This window comes from Mus musculus, chromosome 2 (genome assembly GCF_000001635.26).
Source record: "Mus musculus strain C57BL/6J chromosome 2, GRCm38.p6 C57BL/6J".
In the NCBI taxonomy this organism is placed as follows: Eukaryota; Metazoa; Chordata; class Mammalia; order Rodentia; family Muridae; genus Mus; species Mus musculus.
In genome coordinates this window covers 147,284,043-147,304,577 of record NC_000068.7, presented here as the reverse complement: position 1 = coordinate 147,304,577, position 20,535 = coordinate 147,284,043, and the positions used below count along the sequence as shown (strand labels likewise).

At 44.0% G+C, this 20,535-nt stretch overlaps 1 long non-coding RNA gene and 1 pseudogene across 1 annotated transcript in view; both read right to left on the bottom strand.

Annotated features, from left to right (window-relative positions):
• The window catches only part of Nkx2-2os (NK2 homeobox 2, opposite strand), a 147,599-nt gene that overhangs the window by 27,104 nt on the left and 99,960 nt on the right, over positions 1-20,535 (bottom strand). Inside the window, exons 2-4 of the long non-coding RNA NR_030769.3 lie at positions 18,177-18,342; positions 17,371-17,535; positions 760-958 (exon numbers count right to left, since the gene is read on the bottom strand). This is a non-coding gene — a long non-coding RNA (NK2 homeobox 2, opposite strand). The remainder of the gene's footprint in view (positions 1-759; positions 959-17,370; positions 17,536-18,176; positions 18,343-20,535) is intronic.
• Gm14113 (predicted gene 14113) lies at positions 13,649-14,839 on the bottom strand (annotated as a pseudogene).

The following is a 20,535-nucleotide window of genomic DNA, read 5'->3' as shown; positions in this document are numbered from 1 at the left end:
AGCACTTTTGTGTACATGACGGCTCAAAACCACCTTAAACTCCAGTTTTAGGGAATCGTATGTCCTCTTCTGGACTCTTCAGGAACTGCATGTGTATAGTAGGTGCATACATATGTACATACATACATACATACATACATATAAGCAAAACACTCTTATGCATGAAATAAAAAGCTCTTAGGGAAGGATGGGGGAAAGAAAGAGAAAAAGAAAGAGAGAGAGAGGATGAGGGAGAGAGAGAGAGAGAAAGAGAAAGGAAAAAAGATGTATTTTAAAAAGCAAGCAAGCCAAAAAGAATTTCTGAGTTCTAGATTTAGTGAAAGGCCATTATCTCAGAAAGTCAAGGTGAAGAGTGGCTGAGGAAGAAACTCAGCATGTGTGCGCACACACACACACACACACACACACACACAGCCATGTAAAAGTGATTTGTACTTCAGTGAAGGGGGTTGTGTCTTTTGATAATGTTTCCATCCTGGACATACTGTCTCAAACTTCCTTTCTTCATTTAACAATGCACCAGGAACATTTCCCTGCTCCTATTCACAACCTGCCTCATTCCTTTTAAATACTGCAGAGTGTTCTACTGTGTAGGTGAAGATTGGTTTATTTTTATTACCCTTTTATAGATATTATGGTGTGTCTAGTTTGTGTTATTCTAGATAATGTCATAATGGATTCCTCTCCACACTCTTCTTTGTGAATTGCTATAGTTTAAATCTTGAATATCCCTGAAGGCCATTTGTAGTGAAAACTTACATAGTAAAGTCTCCAGCTTGCGGTGCTATGGGGTGTGAAATGCATAGGAGGCGGTGAGATCGTTGGAAGAGGGGTCCTTGAAGGAGGTTCTGGAACTCTGACCCCTCCCATCTTTATTATTCCCTGGCTGCTATGAGATGCCAAGCCTTCTTCGGTATGCACTCTCATCATGGTACCCATGCCACTAAGGGCCCAAACCCTGCAAAACAGAAATTTCTTTTCTCTTTTTTTCTATGTAGATTATTTCAGATGTTTTGTCAAAAAATAGAAAGATGATCATTTATGCATGTAAATCAATATTTTGTTGGTGTAAATAATAAGACAAATTGCTGAATATATAATATTATATTCATATTTATTCACACACACACACACATATTATTAAACAACCCCAAATACCATCTAAGATTTTCGCAAATGGTGCACAAAACGTGCAAGACTTTAAGACTCTGAGTAGTGAGGAAGCGTTAGTCAGAGGCAGGCAGTGAGCAGCAACAGTGATAAGCAGATGTGGGGAGATGGGTTGGATTACAGGACTGCTCAGCAAGGAAGCATGTCAGAATACAAGCAGGGGGACAGTGACATCAACAAAGAAAATCCTGAAATGCATCATAATTGAAGGAAAACACAAGAATTGTACTCAGACACGCCAGAGCGCGCTGTGGTGCTTTGCAGATGTATTCCCCCACAGTGCACACACCATCTCCTGGTAGCTATGCTTACCCTGAGCAACCAAATGCTGCAGCTACCTCTTCCAAGGGCTCCTGGATGGCATGTGTTAGCTAGGCATGGCCTATGGAGGAAAATTACCTGTCCTCCATGCTACAATCTATTGCTATGTGCTGGACTAGTACAGACCCTTAGCCGACTGACTTGCTTAGAGAGAGAGAGAGAGACAGACAGACAGACAGACAGACAGACAGACAGACAGACAGACAGACAGAGACACAGACACAGACACACAGACACAGACACACACACACACACACACACACACAGAGAGAGAGAGAGAGAGAGAGAGAGATATGTCCAGAGTCATCCTCAGAACTTCTACTTGGACCAATGCAGTAAGACTTGGCCACAAGAGGGTATACCCCCAGGCACTTTAAAACCTACTTTGCATCTGTGAGAGACCGAAAATTGGGTTTGCTTTTAGCCTGGTAACCCCAGTGCCAGCCTCTGCCAGGATACCAGTGTTATCTATCATGTCCTATCCACCCTTTCCCTAAAGGAAAGTCTCCTCTAATCTTCAGACCAACCTCAAAGCTACAAAACAAAGAGTGAACGCCATATGGACCCTCGACTTCCCCTGTCTGCAAGCTTCTCCTTTGAAAGGCAGCCCACTTTTGTATTATCTATTACTTTTTAAAATCTCTGCACCTTCTCCTTTCCACACTTATCTTCATAAAACAGCTTTGGGTTTTTATTACTAGTTCCCTAAACTTATGTGGTTTCTAGCATGGCCTTGGCATGTATGCTGAGCAGTAAGGATGTATGTGAATAGGAAAGAGAAACACTTAGAGCCCTCAATAGCGAATGGACGGGGACTTCAGATCTGTTATAACTAATAGTAAACTTCAGCTTGACTTTCAACATCCATCTTAAGCTTTCCTAGTAATGCATTGTTATTGTGTTTTATGAAAGTGCACACCCATGTTGACTGAAGATGTTTCTAAACGTGATTTCTACTCTCTGTCTCCACTTTTCCTGCAGATCAGACAGCAGCTCTCCTTCCAGTCAAGTCATTTCATGCTCCCTGGAGCCGACAGGTTGGGAAGTACTGGTCCTTGCTAGAAGGAACAGTTCCCTTCATGAGGTCAAGAGGTCAACATACCTAGAGACATAACCATAAAGACTCAATGACTAAGTCCAAGCATACCCAGGATCGTCCCAGATATTTTGGCCAACCTTCCAGGTCCAGGAAATGAGTTCTTTTCTATCTAATGGCTGCACCCATGCATCTGGCAGAAAGCACGGTAGCAAGTGGCTCGGTGGCCTAGAGAAAGCCACCTGGTCACAGCAAGGAACTTGAGGTGCTTCAAGCTTATCTTCTCCAGTTCGTTAGGAGTTGCAATTTTTCAGAGGTTCACAAGAAAGGCTTTGTCTCTCTGAATAAAATCTACAAAAGTAGCTAAAATTTCATTTTATCTTCTTTATTTATTATTTTTCATAGTCGTAGGTATCAAACACAGGAACTCACCTATACTAGGCTGAGCTACAACCCAGCTTAACCAATTTCTTTTCAGGATTTATCTCAGTCCTTAAGAAGAATTATAATCCAGGATATGGTGATACAAACTTTTAATCCCAGCACTCAGGAGGCAAAGGCAGGTAGATCTCTGATAGTTCAAGGCCAGCCTGGTCTACAGAGTGTGCTTCAGGATGGCCAGGGCTTTATTACTAAGACTAAGCTTCAAAACAAAACAAAACAAAACAAAACAAAAATATTGCTGGTTTGGTAGTTCACACCTGTAATCTTTACACTCTGGAGACAGAGGTAAGAGGATCAAAAATCATTGAAGGCCATCTTGAACTACATAGTGAGATGTTGTCTCAGAAGAAAATGTGACTGAACCTTTGCTCGGTGCTATAATTATCTATTACTGGCTAGCAAGCCTGTGCAACATCAGTGACTTAGGCCAACAGTAATATGTGTTTGGCTCCTGAATTTGCTGTTTGGATGGAGAGTCACAGAAAGAGTCTGTTTCTCCATCTTAGCTCCTCCTGACATCAGCTAGGCTGCCCTAAGGTTGAGAGGAGTCACCCACAGGCTCTTTGCTGCAGCTAGCACCTGGGCTAAGAGTGGGACAATGGGGTCCCCCTTGCACTCCTCTCTGTCCCTCTGGAGTCTGCCCATGTGGTCTCACCAAGACAGGAGCTTCAGGTGAAGCCACATAAGCACCAGGTTCCCAAAAGTGTGTCCTAGAGAGACTGTGACAAAACAGAGCCACCTCCTATGACTCCTTCCAGGTTGCGTCCTCTGCTCACTGCAGCCAAACCCAGGCCAAAAGAAGAGGCCTCTCTGCTTCTTTAGAAATATGGGCAAGGCCATGTTGGAGGATGTGGTGGTTTGAATATGCTTACCCAGGGAATGGCACTACTGTGGCCTTGTTGGAGGAAGTGTGTCACTGAGGGATTGGGCTTTGAGATCCTCCTGCTAACCACATGGGGGTAAGACTTCTCCTGGTGGCCTTCAGATGAAGACACAGAACTCTCAGCTCCTCCTGCACCATGCCTGCCTAGGCACTGCCATGCTCCTGCCTTGATGATAATAGACTGAACCTCTGAACCTCTGAACCTGTAAGCCAGCCCCAATGAAATGTTGTTCTTATAAGAGTTGCCTTGGTTATGGTGTCTATTCACAGCAGTACTCTAAAAAAGACAGTAGAATATTGTTGTATTTGCACAATACAGTTTATATTGGTCATGGCTATCATGAAATAGTCAAGGCAGGGTACTCTATAAGCAAAATTGCTATACTCAGTCCCCAGTTTTGGAGAGTAAAGTTCAAACAACATGGTGTGGGATGTTGCCCAGGATTTAGGGCAGATGGCAAGGGCATGTAGGGATATCATCACTTCTCAAAGAGCAAGCTGAAATGAGGTTGGGTCAGGCTAAAGCCAAGACCGGGACCAGAGTTTTATAGCACCTAGCTGCTTTATGAGAACTCAGTCTAGGAGACCACCATTCCCTTCTGAGAGCAGCATCAATGATGCAAACACTGCAGGTAGACCACATCTTTTAAAGTTCCACCAGCTCTTACACAGATTGCTAAGGACCGAGCCTCTAGCACATCAGCTTTTGAGAAGACAGACTTAGACCATCTCTAAGGCACAGCACAATTTATTACCACAAATACACAGGAGCAAGAGAAAAGTATGCAACATGTTAGCTTCATGCATTGAATGAGCCCGAGTATAAGATGTTTGGATCCTGCAAATACCCCAGGCAGAGGGGAAAGCCACTGGACCACTCTGGCCATGGCAGACAACTGGAGCCATGAGCGCCAAGAAGAGTTAGTGGAACTTCTCTTGATGTATGTTCCACAAACATTCATCCAGTCAGAGTTGTCACTTATCATTCTGGGGCCAACCCTAGTTAAATGACTCCACAGTACTGACTAGTGCCCTGCCAGGAGATCAATCAGCTCAAGTGCTCCCTCCTCCAGACAGTCCTCTTTGACCTTCCCTGCTAGTAAGCATCACCACTCCACCCAGTGGGGCCTCCACTCCAGCAGTGAGCTCTCTCGGCCACAGTGTGTGAATACATTAGTGATGAGTCACTGGCTTGCCTATTCTGCCTGAATAAGTTCCTCCAGGCCCAGGGCTACATTTTCTGTTGTGTCCCTCACTATGCCTGCCCGGTGACTGCCACAAGGGATCCACTGACCCTTGATCACCGAAAGAGGAAAAAGTATGGTAAAGTTTTAGAGATGCACCCTATTACCATTCTATTGGGTTCATATTGATCTCCTTGGGACTCTCAGTCATATGGACATTCATATGTATCCTGGATGGTGGAAACATGTCTGAGTGTGCATATTTGTGCATGTATGAGTGTATGTTCTGTGTACATTTTGTGTGAGAACAAGCCTGTTAATGCATTTGTACATCTTTGTATAGAAAGATGTGTACATGTGTGTAGATGTGCGTTGGTATTGGTGCAGTGATCCATGTGTCTCAGTGTGTGAACATGCATGTGCTTGCATGTAATGTTATTGATGCTGAGCTTGTGTATGCTTGTCTGTGAACATGTGTCTGCGTCTTTGTATGAGTATATATACACATACGTGTATGTATAGACATATGTGTGTGTGTGTGCACATGTGTAAGCTTGTCTGTGTCTGTGCACATTGACTTGTGTATGAGAGAGGGAAGACACACAAAACTGCACATCCAGAAAGCCAGCCATGGGTCTGCAGGCCTGAGCCTGAGGTACCCCGCCCTCATTGCTGATTCTTCTAGCATCCTCAGGGAGGCCATTCTGACTTCCTCTCTGGACAAGGAGCTAAGCAGAGGTCAAGTGACTTGCTCCAGACCCCACAGCAAGTGGTGGCAGCTCCGAGAGGGTCTGATTGCCAGCTCACTCTCCCTCCGCAGGGCCGAGCTGCCTCTCTGTGGTGTGTTGGCACCTGGCCCAGGCCTGGCTGCCGGGTTCTGAGAGCTCCCATTGTGGGTGAGACTCGGCCCAGAGCCATCACCAGGGCCTGCAGGTGACAGCTCTGTTTTGAGAGGCAGAGGGAGGAGTGACTCCCGAGGAGGCAGGAAAAGGGGTGCCTCTGGTTCTGTGTGGGGAAGGGGCTGAAAATCAGAGGCATGTAAAAGCAGAATGAGGAGAGAGGAAACTAAAGCTGAAGAGGAATAATAAAGATGTCAGGAACTCACACACACACACACACACACACACACACACACACACACATGGAACAGGGGCGAATGACCAACAGCGGGTAAAGCACACACCAACGCAACAGGAAGCAGAGTGCTGGAGGCCACATGGGCTCAGGAAATGTTTTGTTTCCTACTTTAATTGGTGACCTTGCTCACAGTTGCTGGAAGTGGGCACAGCTCAAGAGACTTGAGTGTTGGTGTAGGACAATAGGCAGCTGAATGGCACAGGAGAGCAGCCAAGAACGGTTTTCAGTTCTGTCTCAGAGATGCAAGGAATGGCTGGGCAGAGAAGGAGAGATCAGAACCCTGCAAGCTGGACCCTAGCTGGGCGCTCTGTAGAAAGGCACCCGGACAGAGGTGGCCACAGCCAGGCGCACTGAGACGCAGGGACCGCTGCCCCCTACTCGACTTGGATGAGAGCACCCAGGCAGCCCTGGAAATGGCGTCAGAAGGGAACTGCATTCACCCAAGCTTGCCTCACCAAGTGTGACCAAAGGGAATGAATGGTCTTTAATAGGCTTCCTGAGGAAAAGGAGCCAGGCCTCTCAAAGGACAGGCTCAAGGGACAACAGGCATCCTTAGAGTCTCATCAACAGCCACATCACTGGTGGAAACTGGTTTTAGTTCTTACAGATTGAGACCTGTGAGTTAGGGACAAGAACATAGTTACATGTAGCAATGGGGGAGGGCCACATTGCAATTTCTTCCCATCACCTTCTTCCACACCTCTCCTCTGACAAATAAACACGTGAAAGACATCGGTTGACAGGAACACAGAGTGTGTCCATGTCTAGCACCAGCTAAAACAAGATCCTGCGGTAAAACCAGAAAAATTCACCTAAACTAAAAGGTCGAGGATGGACTCGGTATAAGCAAGCATTTCTCTTCCTGCTCTCTCACAACATCTTTTTTGTTGTTTTTTGTTTTGTTTTGTTTTGGTTTGGTTGTTGTTGTTGTTGGTTTTCTTTTTTTATTTACTATTTTCTTTATTTACATTTCAAATGTTATCCCCTTTCCTGGTTTCCTCTCTAAAAAAATCCCTATCCCCTCCCAACCCATCCACTCCCACTTCCTGGCCCAGGCATTCCCCTATATTGGGGCATAGAACCTTCACAGGACCAAGGGCCTCTCCTCCCATTGATGACCGACTAGACCATCCTCTGCTACATATGCAGCTAGAGCCACCAGTCCCACCATGTGATTTCTTTGATTGGTGGTTTAGTCTCAGGGAGCTCTGGGGGGTATTAGTTAGTTCATATTGTTGTTCCTCCTATGGGGCTACAAACCCCTTCAGCTCCTTGGGTCCTTTCTCTAACTCCTTCATTGAGGACCCTGTGCTCAGTCCAATGGATGGCTGTAAGCATCCACTTCTGTATTTCTCACAACATCTTTTAAGTGATGAAGAGACAAAGCAAAATATGCTGAAGAGCAAAATATGGCGGTAGGAAAACCGTCAAGAAGTTTCAAGCGTCTGCAGAGGTCCAAGGCAGTGGAATAGAGTTGATACACAAGCCTATTGAGAAAATGGAGTTCAGAGTTCCAGGAAAGGAGGACACAGAACCGGTGTTTGCATTCAGACTCCTAGAAGCTCCAGCTCCTGTGTCAGCAAACCCAAGTGTGGCAGTTGAGAGAACGGCCAGCCACAGGGCTGAAATTAAAGATCTCTCCTCCAACTGTCAGCTGTTGATCTCTCCCCATATCCTGTTCTATCTTCAGATTCTCTGCCCTAAGGAAACCATATGCCATGTCTTCTGCCTTCCAAACGAGTAGAAGAGATGACAGAAATAATGCCACACACCCCAGATTAAGCAAACCTTTCTAAAATTTAGAGTTACCCAGAGCCAAACCTTCCTCTTCCTGGCCTAGCCTCTCCTTCTTTGCCTCTTTACTCTAAAGCGAATTCTACTGGCAAGTTCTGCCCCCACCTGGAGATAGTATCAGTATTGGTGCATACCAGCTATCTCTAAAGTTGGACCACTTCAACCCACGAGTGCCTGTGCACCTGCATGCACATCTCTATGTGTGTGTGAGTGTGCACGTGTGTGTGTGTGTGTGTGTGTGTGTGTGTCTGTCTGTCTGTCTGTCTGTCTGTCTGTCTGTGAGCATCGGATGTATGTGTATACATGTATGTATATCAAAGGTCAGCCTTAGATGCTGTTCCTTGGGCACTGTTCACTCTTTTCTTGTTCTTTTCCTTTGTCTTTTCCTTTGTCTTTTCCTTTGTCTTTGTCTTTGTCTTTGTCTTTATCTTTTGTCTTTGTCTTTGTCTTTTTTACAAGCACTCACTGGCACTCCGAGCATTTTTTGTGGGTTCTGAAAATCAAACTCAGGCCCTCTTGCTTTCAAAGCAATCACTCTCCTGGCAAGAGATACCACATCAGGCCCATCACTTCCTTTTTAAAACTTAACAGGTGCACTGAGGATGCTAACTACCTGAAATACAAGATCCAAAGCAAAAAGAAACAAGAGACCAGAGAGAAATGGACACAGAGTATCAATAAGACTCTAGGAGAAAACCTCTACATAGTATCCTTAGGGTAAATGAGGGAGTATCACACCTCCTAAGCAAGAATAAAATGCTTTTAACATGGAAGAAAGAACTTCGTAACTAAAAAACATACTTGTGGATTTTAAAAATTAAATAGGCAGGGGGAGGTAAGATGAGCCAGCAGATAAAAATACTTACTGCCAAGCCTGATGATGTGAGTTCCATCCTTAGATCCTACATGGTGGAGGGAGAAAATCAACTCTAATCTCTCCACACATAGGTTATGGCATGCACACACCCAAATAGATAGATAGATAGATAGATAGATAGATAGATAGATAGATAGATAGATAGATAGATAGATAGATAGATAGATAGATAAATAGATAAATAGATAAATAGATAAATAGATAAATAGATAAATAGATAAATAGATAAATAGATAAATAGATAAATAGATAAATAGATAAATAGATAAATAAATAAACAAATGAGTTTTTAAAGAAGTGTAAGATTTAAACACAATGTCAATGTAGGTTGCTAGAATACAGCATATATATACAATAGCCAAAAACACCACAGAAACCCAACCAGCTTACTGGGGCAAATGGATATAGTGTGTGACACATCATGACACACTATGGTTTCCATAGTGTATTGGCTGGTTTTGTGTGTCAACTTGACACAAGCTGGAGTTATCACAGAGAAAGGAGCCTCCCTTGAGGAAATGCCTCCCATGAGATGCAGCTATAAGGCATTTTCTCAACTAGTGATCAAGAGGAGAGGGCCTAGCCCACTGTGGGTGGTGCCATCCCTGGGCTGGTAGTCTTGGGTTCTGTAAGAAAGCAAGCTGAGCAAGCCATGGGAAGCAACCTAGTAAGCAGCCTCCTTCCATGGCTTCTGCATCCACCCCTGCCTCCAAGTTCCTACCCTGTGCGAGTTCCTGTCCTGACTTCCTTTGGTGACGAACAGCAATGTGGAGGTATAACCTGAATAAACCCTTTCCTCCCCAACTTGTTTCTTAGTCCTGATGTTTTGTGCAGGAATAGAAACCCTGACTAAGACACATGGTAAGATTTTTGTTTGGTTTGGTTTGGTTTGGTTTGGTTTGGTTTGGTTTGGTTTGGTTTGGTTTGGTTTGGTTTGGTTTGGTTTGGTTTGGGAGGTTTTAGGGTGTTGTTGTGTTTTCTTTTGTGGGAGAAGTTGCAAGGCTGGGGTTTAATATGGAGTACACGAGAGATGGATTTGGTTGGGGTGCATGATGTGAAATTCTCAAAGAATCAATAAAAAATTTAAAAAATAATAAAAATAAAATTAAAACAACAGCATGTATTCAATTATACGTGGTGTTAACTATTAAGTCTTCAATAAGCAGGCTACAATCCATATGATCCTAACTGTAGAGGTGAAGGACAGAGTAAGGGGCTAAGGGGCACAGATCTCCCAAAGAAAAGGAAATAGAACAGATAGTTATGGGTGGATGGGGGAACGGGAATGGGAAGGTCAAACAGAGAGGGAAGAAGAAAGGGGGTATGGTAGAGAATATGAAGAGAGATAGGTAAAACCAAGAGACACTTGAGAGGTTTATGAAACCCACTACATGGAGAAATTCCTTACAATATATATACAAATGAAAGAAATCTAGATGCAATCACTAAATGATGGGGAGGCAAATCCCCAATTAGACATCTCTCACCACCAAATAAAACATCCAGTGCTGGAAATGTATTATGTCTAAACAAGTCATTGGCCAAAAGGACTCATTGGAACCCCCCAAAACAACCCAGACTATTGTCAAAGCTCTTGGTTGCTCTCCACAAACTGATGGTAAGGCCCTATTGCTGAAGGCAAACACCTACATAACTCATTGAACATAGAGAAATCAGCTGGTGCCTTCACCCCTATCGACTAGTGTTCATGTTACTGGAAGGTGCTCAGGACACGACCAGAAGAGAAAGGTAAATGCCAATCCAGCTGCAAACCTTCACTCTCCAATGGTGACCTTCCTGCAAAAATATGCCAGCACAATAATGGCTCAAATGATGTAGGAGTAACCACCCACTGTCTGCTTAGATTTAAAGGCTACCCCATGAGATAGAACCTGTGCCTGACACTGCTCAAGTAGCCAAGAACATGACATTAGATAGACCATGGACATAGTCAAAAACAAAATGTTACTGTCTACTAAGGAACGAAGCAATAAAATGATCCCTAAAGGGCATTTTGCTATACTCAGCCATTGCCATAGGCTTAGCCATTACCAGAGGAGTTTTCTCCTGCAATAGATGGAAGCAAATACAGAGATTCACAAGTGGGCAGCACAGGCAATGAGAGATCTTGGACTGCTCAGTTCTAAATGGGATGTCTCCATCAAATCCCTCCCCTCAGAGCTCAGAGAGTTTTTGTGGAATGCTATGCCCACTCCAGTGAAGTCTGCCTATTGGGGTTGAAAGGCCTGGAGGCATTCATTCACGAGGCAAAGAGTTTCAAGGAAGCTCAGCCTCCTGGAACCTTGGCATTCTCATAGCCCATATACTCAAACCCTATCCCCGCGTTAGTATGGTGTATGCTCTCTTTAAATATTGTTTTATTATAAGTGCCTTTAAAGATTGAATTTTGACATAGGTAAGCTTCCACCAGTGTTCCAACATCCTAAAAAAATCCTTGAAGCCAACGAGCTAGGAATTCACTAAGAATGTTACCTAACATTCAAATTCACTTCTAGTAGAGACAGTAAAACTAATTAGGCATTACAAAGAACAGAGCTAGAATAACTCAGGGCTAGTCTGCAAAGTGAATACTTAGGACAATAGCTGAGTCCCACCCAAACAAGGGAATACACAATGGCCTAGTGAATAGGTGGGTTAACCATGAAAGAGTTAGGGAATTCCCCCTGGGATAGGTTTCTTCTCTAGGCCCAAAGGAACAGCATAATCAGGCATTTACTAAGAACCCATGGTGGTGGTTTAACAATAGACTAGCTTTACACCTGTCCCCATTCTAAGTGGTAAATGGGACCTGGTCCCTGCCATTTTTTGATGTATGCATTCCTTTTGTTTTGAGTCACTGTAACTCAACAGATTTGTTCGCCTGGCTTTTCTTGTTTTTATAAAAAAAAAAAGTCTGGTGTTCGTTTGGACGACACACTCAGATTCAACACACTCTCTCATGCTGTGTCTGTTTGTCACTCTCCGACTCTATGCCCATCTGTCTGAGACCTTGATTCGTACGGATTGAGGAGGACCCAGACTGTAAGAGCTAGTGAGAATGGAAGACACGATGGAAATAAGGCCTTCTAGATACAACAGGGTCACATAGACCTACACAGACTGTGCACTTTCACAGGGCCTGCACCGGTCTAAGCCAGATGGAGTCCCAGCACTGAGAGGGGAAGTAGACAACAGCCTCCATCCCTAACCCAGAAGCTGTCTCCAGCTGACAATTTCTCACAAGGAAAAATCAGTTTGTTTATTTTTATCAACAGTCTCAATGGGTATACACACCACATTTAAGTGCAGGTGAGTAGTAGGTAGCCCGAAATGCTCAAAACGAACTCAGTGGTATTTTAGGAGGTTTTTAGTCACAAGCTGCTTTGTCTGGGCATTTGTTGTTTCTTTCTTTTTGTTTTGCTTTGCTTTTTAACCTTACAGGAGATTTTTGTTTATATATTATGGTTTCCAGTCTCGTGCACTTATGGGATCTGTGTGTGTGTGTGTGTGTGTGTGTGTGTGTGTGTGTGTGTCTGTGTGTGTGTGTGTCTGTGTGTCTGTGTGTCTGTGTGTCTGTGTGTCTGTGTCTGTGTGTCTGTGTGTGTCTGTGTGTCTGTGTGTCTGTGTGTGTATCTTATGCTTTATCTTTGTTTTTTTTTCTATTTGTTTAGTCCTAATTTGTTTTGATTGGTTTGTTTATTTGTTTTAGTTGCCTGTTTGTTTTCTAATGAGAGGCAGGGATCTAGGTGAGGAGGTAGACATGATCTGGACAGCATTGGAGGAGAGGAACATAGTACATGAAAATCTATTTTCAATAAAAAAACAAACATAAAGAAAGAAAAGATTACCAAAGAATTTAATCCAAGTCTTCATGTTTAATAGTCCATTGAGTACCAGCAAAATGAATGGAAAGTGATTCGACACTGTATAGACACTTTTGAAACGCTGCATTATCAAGGATATAAAGGAAATATAAAATGCTTACAGGTTTAAAAAAAATAGGTCATATACAAAGGATTAGGACCCAACTAACATCGACAAATCGAGGTACTATTAGACTGTGCTAAAAGCATTCAATCTTCTCTTGGAAAATTAATTTTTTTCATTCTTCTACACTAGCATTACTCTGTGTAAGCATTTTATATGACACGAAACTAATAATAAGTCTGAGATAAATTAAACCTGTTTTAATCATACAAAGACTTGGAGAGCGAACCTCTCAGAGCTATTCCTATAGAAATCATCCAAGGCTGCGCCACAATAAAAGAATAAAAACTAGTAGAAGAGAATAGTGTGTAAGGAAAGTATAAAAGTAAAATTAATCCTGACATGCATATAAAAGGAAGTGCAAAGCTCAAAGTTACAGAGCAGATTGAGAAAAACCCCAATTAGAAAAAAATTAGAAGTCCAAAATGGCTCCAAGAAGAACATACTGAAGAAAGACCTGCATGGGATGAGAGACATCAGTGCTTGTCTCATGGAGCAACTCTGCAGAAGACAAGAAAAGTTAAAGAGAAACAAGTGTTAAGCCAGCTTTGACTATGAAGCCAGCAGGGATGGGGGTGTGCCTCTGAGCAAAGGATGGAGCTAGCCGGGAGACACCACCCCTGAATGCTGGAAACATTCTCCTTTGACTGATTTGAGAGTCTTGGCATTGAACTCCTGAAGAAAAAAAATGCAAGCCAGTTTGGTTCTGCAATTAAAGACAGATTTTTTTTAAAGATACAATATCTGTGTTTAATTGCTGGCTTTCAACTTTTATATTTATTTTTTGTTTGTTTATGTATTTATTTATTTACTTTGGTGCAGCGAACTTTATTGATGTATTCAGGAGAATAGGGAGGGCTTCCTAAGTCCCTCCTGTTATTATGGGGGTCTGGGATGGCAATTGTGAAGTAGATGCTCAATGTTGGGGGCAGAGTTGGAATAGGAACTCGACAGCAACCGAGGGCCACTCTCTTGCTCTCAGTGTCCTTGCTGGGGTGGGTGGTCCAGGGCTTCTTACTCCTTGGAGGCCATGTAGGCCATGATGTCCACAACCCTGTTGCTGTAGCCATATTCATTGTCATATCAGGAAATGAGCTTTACAAAATTGTCATTGAGAGCAATGCCAGCCCCAGCATCAAAAGTAGAAGAGTGGGAGCTGCTGTTGAAGTCATAGGAGATAACCTGGTCCTCAGTGTAGCTCAGGATGCCCTTCAGTAGACCCTCAGATGCCTGCTTCACCACCATCTTGTTGTCATCATACTTGGCAGATTTCTCCAGGCAGCACATCAGATCCACGACGGACACATTGGGTATAAGAACACGGAAGGCCATGCCAGTGAGCTTCCTGTTCAGCTCTGGGATAACCTTACCCAGGGATGATGTTCTAGGCAGCCCCATGGCCATCACGCCACAGCTTTCCAGAGGGGCCATCCACAGTCTTCTGAGTGGCAGTGATGGCATGGACTGTAGAAATGAGCCTTTCCACAATGCCAAAGTTTTCATGGATGACCTTGGTCAGGGGGAATAAGCAGTTGGTGTTGCAGGATGCATTGCTGACTATCTTGAGTGAGTTGTCATCTTTCTCATGGTTCACACCCATCACAAACATGAGGCCATTGGCAGAAGAGGTGAAGATGATGATCCTTTGACCCCACCCTTCAAGTGGGCCCTAGCCTTCTCCATGGTGGTGAAGACACCCTCCACAACATACTCAGCACCAGCATCACCCGCATTTGATGTTAGCAGGGTCTCGCTCCTGGAAGATGGTGATGGGCTTCCCATTGACAACAAGCTTCCCATTCTCGGCCTTGACTGTGCCGTTGAATTTGCCGTGGGTGGAGTCATACTGGAACATGTAGACCATGTAGTTGAAGTCAATGAAGGGGTCATTGATGGCAACAATCTCCACTTTGCCAAGTGCAGAGCAGAAGCCAGCCCTGGTAACCAGGTGCCCAATATGGCCAAATCCGTTCACACCAACCTTCACCATTTTGTCTATGGGATGAAACCGGCACTACATGAGAAGATGCAGCTGTCTATGGGACAGGGAGGAGTAGAGAGAGGTTTTCAACTTTTAAAATTAACTGATAGGACAAAAGCCAAAGGATTAAAATATAATTGTAAGATATAAATGTGAACTAAACACTGCAAATGTAACAGAAATAATAATAATAATAATTAAGAAGAAAGAGGAGGAAGAGGAAGAGGAGGAGGAGCAGGAGGAGAAGGAGGAGGAGGAGGAGGAGGAGGAGGAGGAGGAGGAGGAGAAGGAAGAAGAAGAAGAAGAAGAAGAAGAAGAAGAAGAAGAAGAAGAAGAAGAAGAAGAAGAAGAAGAAGAAGAAGAAGAAGGAGAAGAAGGAGAAGAAGGAGAAGAAGAAGAAGAAGAAGGAGAAGAAGAAGAAGAAGAAAGCAGAGAAAAAGTGGAGGGCAGAAATAAGGAAATCAGGTCTCACAGTGTTGAGACCTGTGGCACAGCAGCCATCACTTGAGGGGACAAGAAACAAAGTATCATGTTTTGCTGAAGGTGAACTGCCAGCTTAAAAATAAATCTTGGATATTGTTGGGTGCTTATTGAAGATTGAGTCACACTATGTAGCCCAGGATTGCCTCAAACTCTTGATGCTCAGCCTCTGAAATGCTCATGTGCCACCATACCTGGCTTAAAACCAAGTCTTAGTTTGTGTTTACCCGGAAGCAGATCCTAAGATAGTGATTCCTCCCCAAGTAATGGGCTTGGGAGATATACACCACTTTAAAAACAAGGAGGTGAAGAAATGAGGAAAGGAAGGGACCAGGTCAGAGTGGATCAGACTGCTTCCTGTTAGGTGGCAAGACACAGGTGAGATGGCTGGCTTAGATAGGTCCATGCTGACACTGACAGTTGGAGATGGGGCAGAGTACAACCAGTGGTGGTGGTTACTGAATCATGGGCCAGGAGAGAGCATCTTTCTGCTTTTAGCACGATGCTAAGACAGACTGGAGGAACCCACCTTTCCAGGGTACTAGGAAGCTGGTAAATATTATGAAAATTTCACACACACACACTTGATACCTTCTTTGTATCAATTCCTACTACCCCCTCCAATTCTCCCTAGACTCCCTCAAATGCATCTGCCTCCCAACTTCATATTCTCTTTTTAAATTTATTATCAACATCATCACCATCGTCACCATCATCATCACCACCACTAGCCCACTGAGTCTCATTAGTACTACCTATATGCACATGAATGTAGGGTCATTCATTTGAGCCTGTACAACCTACCAGTAGCCACCTCTCAACCAAAGTGACTCTTCCTCTCTCACAGTCAGCAACTGCCAATAGGTCCTCAGCTAGGGGTGGGACCTGAAGAGCACTTCCTCCATTTATCCCAGAAATCTGGCTGAATTTACATTATCCAGGTCTTATACAGGTACCCACCGTTGCTGTGGGTTTGTGAACTTAATAGGCACATCATGACCAAAGGATAATACTTCCCAGGGTTCTTCCCCCTTCTCTTTCATCCTTTCTGCCCTCTCTTCCAGAATGTTCCCTGAGAGTTGAGCCCTCTGTGCCACTTATTTTTACCACTTTAAAGTTCTGAGTCTCTGCATTAACTACTGCACACGGCAATAAAAAGCAAATGGTAGATTCTGTAGGTTTATATGTGCAAGTGTCCATGTTCCTGCAGCTAGCAAGGGTGCAGGGGATGCGGCATTGTGATGTCCTAACTAGCAGTTATTGAGCTCTCTCCTGCTGCTCTGGCTGGCTATGAGTAAAAGCACCAAAAGTCTAACAGCCAGTCAGACACCCTCATGCCAGCACCAGCTATCCCGAGCATTCCATAGATGCCCCAAGACAGGTAATACTGTATTAGGTAGTCCTGACACCTGAATGTACAGCCCCAGCCAGGGCTGTTTGAAGCAGTTTGTACTAGGCCTTTGCAATCACAAGCCTTGGTGAGCCAATTGCACAGCGGTCAAAGAAGGGCAGTGGGACATGTGCTAAGGTCAAACAAGTGGCTGCAATTGATCTAAACACTCTTCTCAAACCACCTAAGCAGGGATCACTGAGTGAGTCACAGGGAGACATCCTCTAGTGCCGCCTCTGCTACTGTTGCAGCACCATATGCAACAATGACTTCTCTGGAGTAGCATTTCCTTTCTACCTTTCAGTCTTGCAGGCTGAGCCTGAGGCAGGATAGAGGGAAAACAGAAGGCAGCTGCAGCCATGTGGACAACATCAGTAGCAAAGCTGCATGATAGCTAGAAAAGCTACACTCTGGGGCCATGACTTGCCACCTGCACATTCCACTGGTGCTGCTCACAGGCAGGAGTCTATCACACAGTGTCACTCACAGGACCATGGTACCTAACTTCTGGTGCCCAGCTCTGAGCTTCCAAACAATCTAGCATATGGCCCCCAGTCCCAGCCCAGGGTTGCCACTTTGCTCTGGCGACAGTGTTTAGCTACTCAAAAAAGTAGCCACCAAAGAGGACTCAGACCCACCTGGCCATCTGCAGCATGTTCAAAGCCCAAATCTTCCTGCCTACTTACCAACACTTACTGGTCCCAAACTCAGACTGAAAGCTGACAGAGACTGAATGTGAAGAGTCATTCCTTCCGTGATTCCCATGCAGGCACTAAAAGGAGCACTCAGCCAGCTGACCACCCAGTTGTCTTGCCATCTTGGCCATCATCTTTGATGTAGGTAGGGATAATCTAGGGGTATAATTGGACCCACAATTTACCCAAGCTTCCCTAGATCCCTCCAAGAGAGGAGGTCTCTGCCTGGTCTTTCCTGTCCCTGGGTGAATAAGCTGAGGCCTTACCACGGAGGGGACTCCATGTGTAGGTGTATCCAAAAACATGGATTGGTTAAGATGGGGACACCAAGACCTTATGGTTACAAACCCATGGGAACTGAACCACTCAGAAAGATCTCCATATTACTATCTTCTGATCCCTTCATACATGTTCACAAATATCTTTAATTATGGACAGTAGAAAAGACTATAGCCAAATCCATAAAACTGATATTCACAAAATTAATCGCTACTAACTTGCATCAACTTCTATGAAGTACCAACTACAATACTGTACATCTGCTCCACTTATCTGCTTGCATAAATAAGCCACTCTGAAATTTAGTGGCTTTTAAAGCCTATTATTTCTTTAGCTCATGAATCTGAGAGTGCATCCTGGCCAATGGAGACACCATCACTGGTATCAGCAGAGACAGCCACAGTGGAAACCAGGGGGTAGGATGTAGCTGGTGATCTGGTGCTGCCTGAGATGCCAGTTGTGTAACCATGGTATTGACTTCCAAAGCCAATGAGGGAACTAGCTAGGAACTACCTTACCTTTGGTGGCTTGGTACTCAGACATCACACATGCTCAGTTCCATCATGCTCTTGGGCCAAGATTGGAAAAGAAGTAGCACAAAGTTCCTCTGTTGGTGGGAATAGCATGGAAATCACACTGTAGGGCACAGCAAGGCTTGAAGAGGAGTTGCAGCCACTTTAAAACCTAATGCCAAAGAGAAGTACTGTTACTGTTATTTTTGCTTTTGGCGACTACAACCTTAAACATCTCACACTCATCCACCTCCACTTTTACCAGCAAGAAGACCTTCTGTCTCTTGCCCACACTCAAGCAACAACTGCATGACAAATTTTACCCAAGTCTCTGGTGCCCTCAATGTCTTTCAGGCTCTACTGCCCCACCTCTAATACAACTTTTAAAGTATTAGAATCAGAACAACAGCTCATTTAACCCTAGGAGTCTAAGTTGGAACTCTGTATCTCATTGGTTCTCAGTTATTTTTCCATTTTTGTTTGCTTGATTCATCCATTTGTTTGTTTATTTGAGACAAGGTCTCACTGCTCAAGCCAAGATGTCCTCAAATCCATTATCCTCCTGCCTCAGCTACTTCAGGGCTAGAATTTCTAATGTGCACAAAGAAGCCCAACTTCACTTGCCTCTGGTGTAAAAGGGGAGCTACGAAAACCCTTGTTGAAGTTAGCTGTGATCCCAGTATCTAGAAGGCTGAGGCAGGAAGATCATGAGTCCATGGGCAGTCTGAACTTTATATCAACACGCAGTCACACAAACAAACAAGCTTGTGACTCTCAGACCTGTTCACTGTTAAATGAGAACAGGGCTGAACGTTATCTGGCACACAGACAAATGGATAATCATAAATATTTAGGACAATAGATTTCACATACTTTGCATTTATTTAACACTAGGTTGGGCATTTGCAGTGATCTCCATTTTTTCTGATTTTCACAAGAACTCACCTACATCAATTAGGTTTCTACCCCTGACTAGATGCTTAAAATCATAGTCCTTCAAAGAGACTAACGGTTTATTTCCTCTCCCATTAACACTAGCAGATATTCCAAGGTTAACTTGGTGCATTACCATGTCATCTGCCTCTAGCATCTTTTGTCCTTTTCTCCACAGCTCATAGCTTCTATCTTTAAGCTGTCTCCTAGTCACAAATGGCTGCTGAATCCCATTCATCATATCTACGTCTAATGCCAAAGACACGTAGGGGGAGGGAGCACAAAAAGACAACTCCCATTGAAAAACCTTTTAAAAGATCTTCCCCAGAGCTGACACGATGGCTCAGGGGGTAAAGGCGCTGCCACCAGTCCTGATGGGGTTGGATACCAGACACTTCAATGATAAAAGGAAAAAACTGACTCCCAAAAGTTGTCTTCTGACCTCCACTCATGCACCCAGGTAAGCAGTAACATGCTCACTCACGAAGAAGGAGGTAGTGAGAAAGTTTTAAAATTTCTAAAGATCATTTCCCAAATGTGCCACCCAAGAAACTGCTCTTGTATCTCTGGTCAATTTTCTTCACTAGAGCGACTGGAAGATGGTTTTCTGGATGGCATTCTTAGTTTCTCTGTTGATGATACTGACAGCATCAGAGTGGCTACTGTGGCAGACTTCTACACGCTCTCATTACAACATTACACCTGAGTGTTGTCTTGTCTCTTATCTGCCTGCTGTTGTTGCATTAAAAAACACTCCAAAACAGAGAGACTTAAAACCCCTGTTATTTCTTTTCTCACAAACCTACATTTGCAGTGGGGCTTGGGAGGAGAGACTCATCTTTGTTTAATGCAGTAGCCACTGGAGTGGCTCAGTAGAGAGTGGGTGTTGGCTCGCTAACATGGCTGAAAGTTCAACAGGATTAAAGGCAAAGTGCCTTGTTTCATCCCCATAGAACCTGGGCTTTCTTACAACATGATAACCTGGTTCCCTGGACAAAGGTTTTGACAGGCAGCTGCAAAGGCACACAGACAGACAAATAGACAAACACACAGGCATTAATAGCATGCTTTTTTATGACCTAGCCTTGGGAATCATATAAAATCACTTTCACCATATTCAGTTCCTCGAGGCCACCACCCTAAGTGCATAGATTAAGTGGCTACCTCTCCATAGAAGTGATGAAATTCTGGAAGAAATTATTGCTACAGCCATTCTTAGTGTATCTAATTTTTCTGTGTTCAAAAGAAACATAGTAAGTTGCAGAGACAATTTTCTCCTTCTGTAGGCCATCTCAAGATCTCAGTGGAGTGACTTGGTGAATGAACCCCCACCTCCACCCTTAATGTGCACCGTGAGAACCTCCTAAGATTATTTTCAATTTTATCTGTGTATGCATGTGCACAAACGTATGTGCATGTGTACACGTGTGCA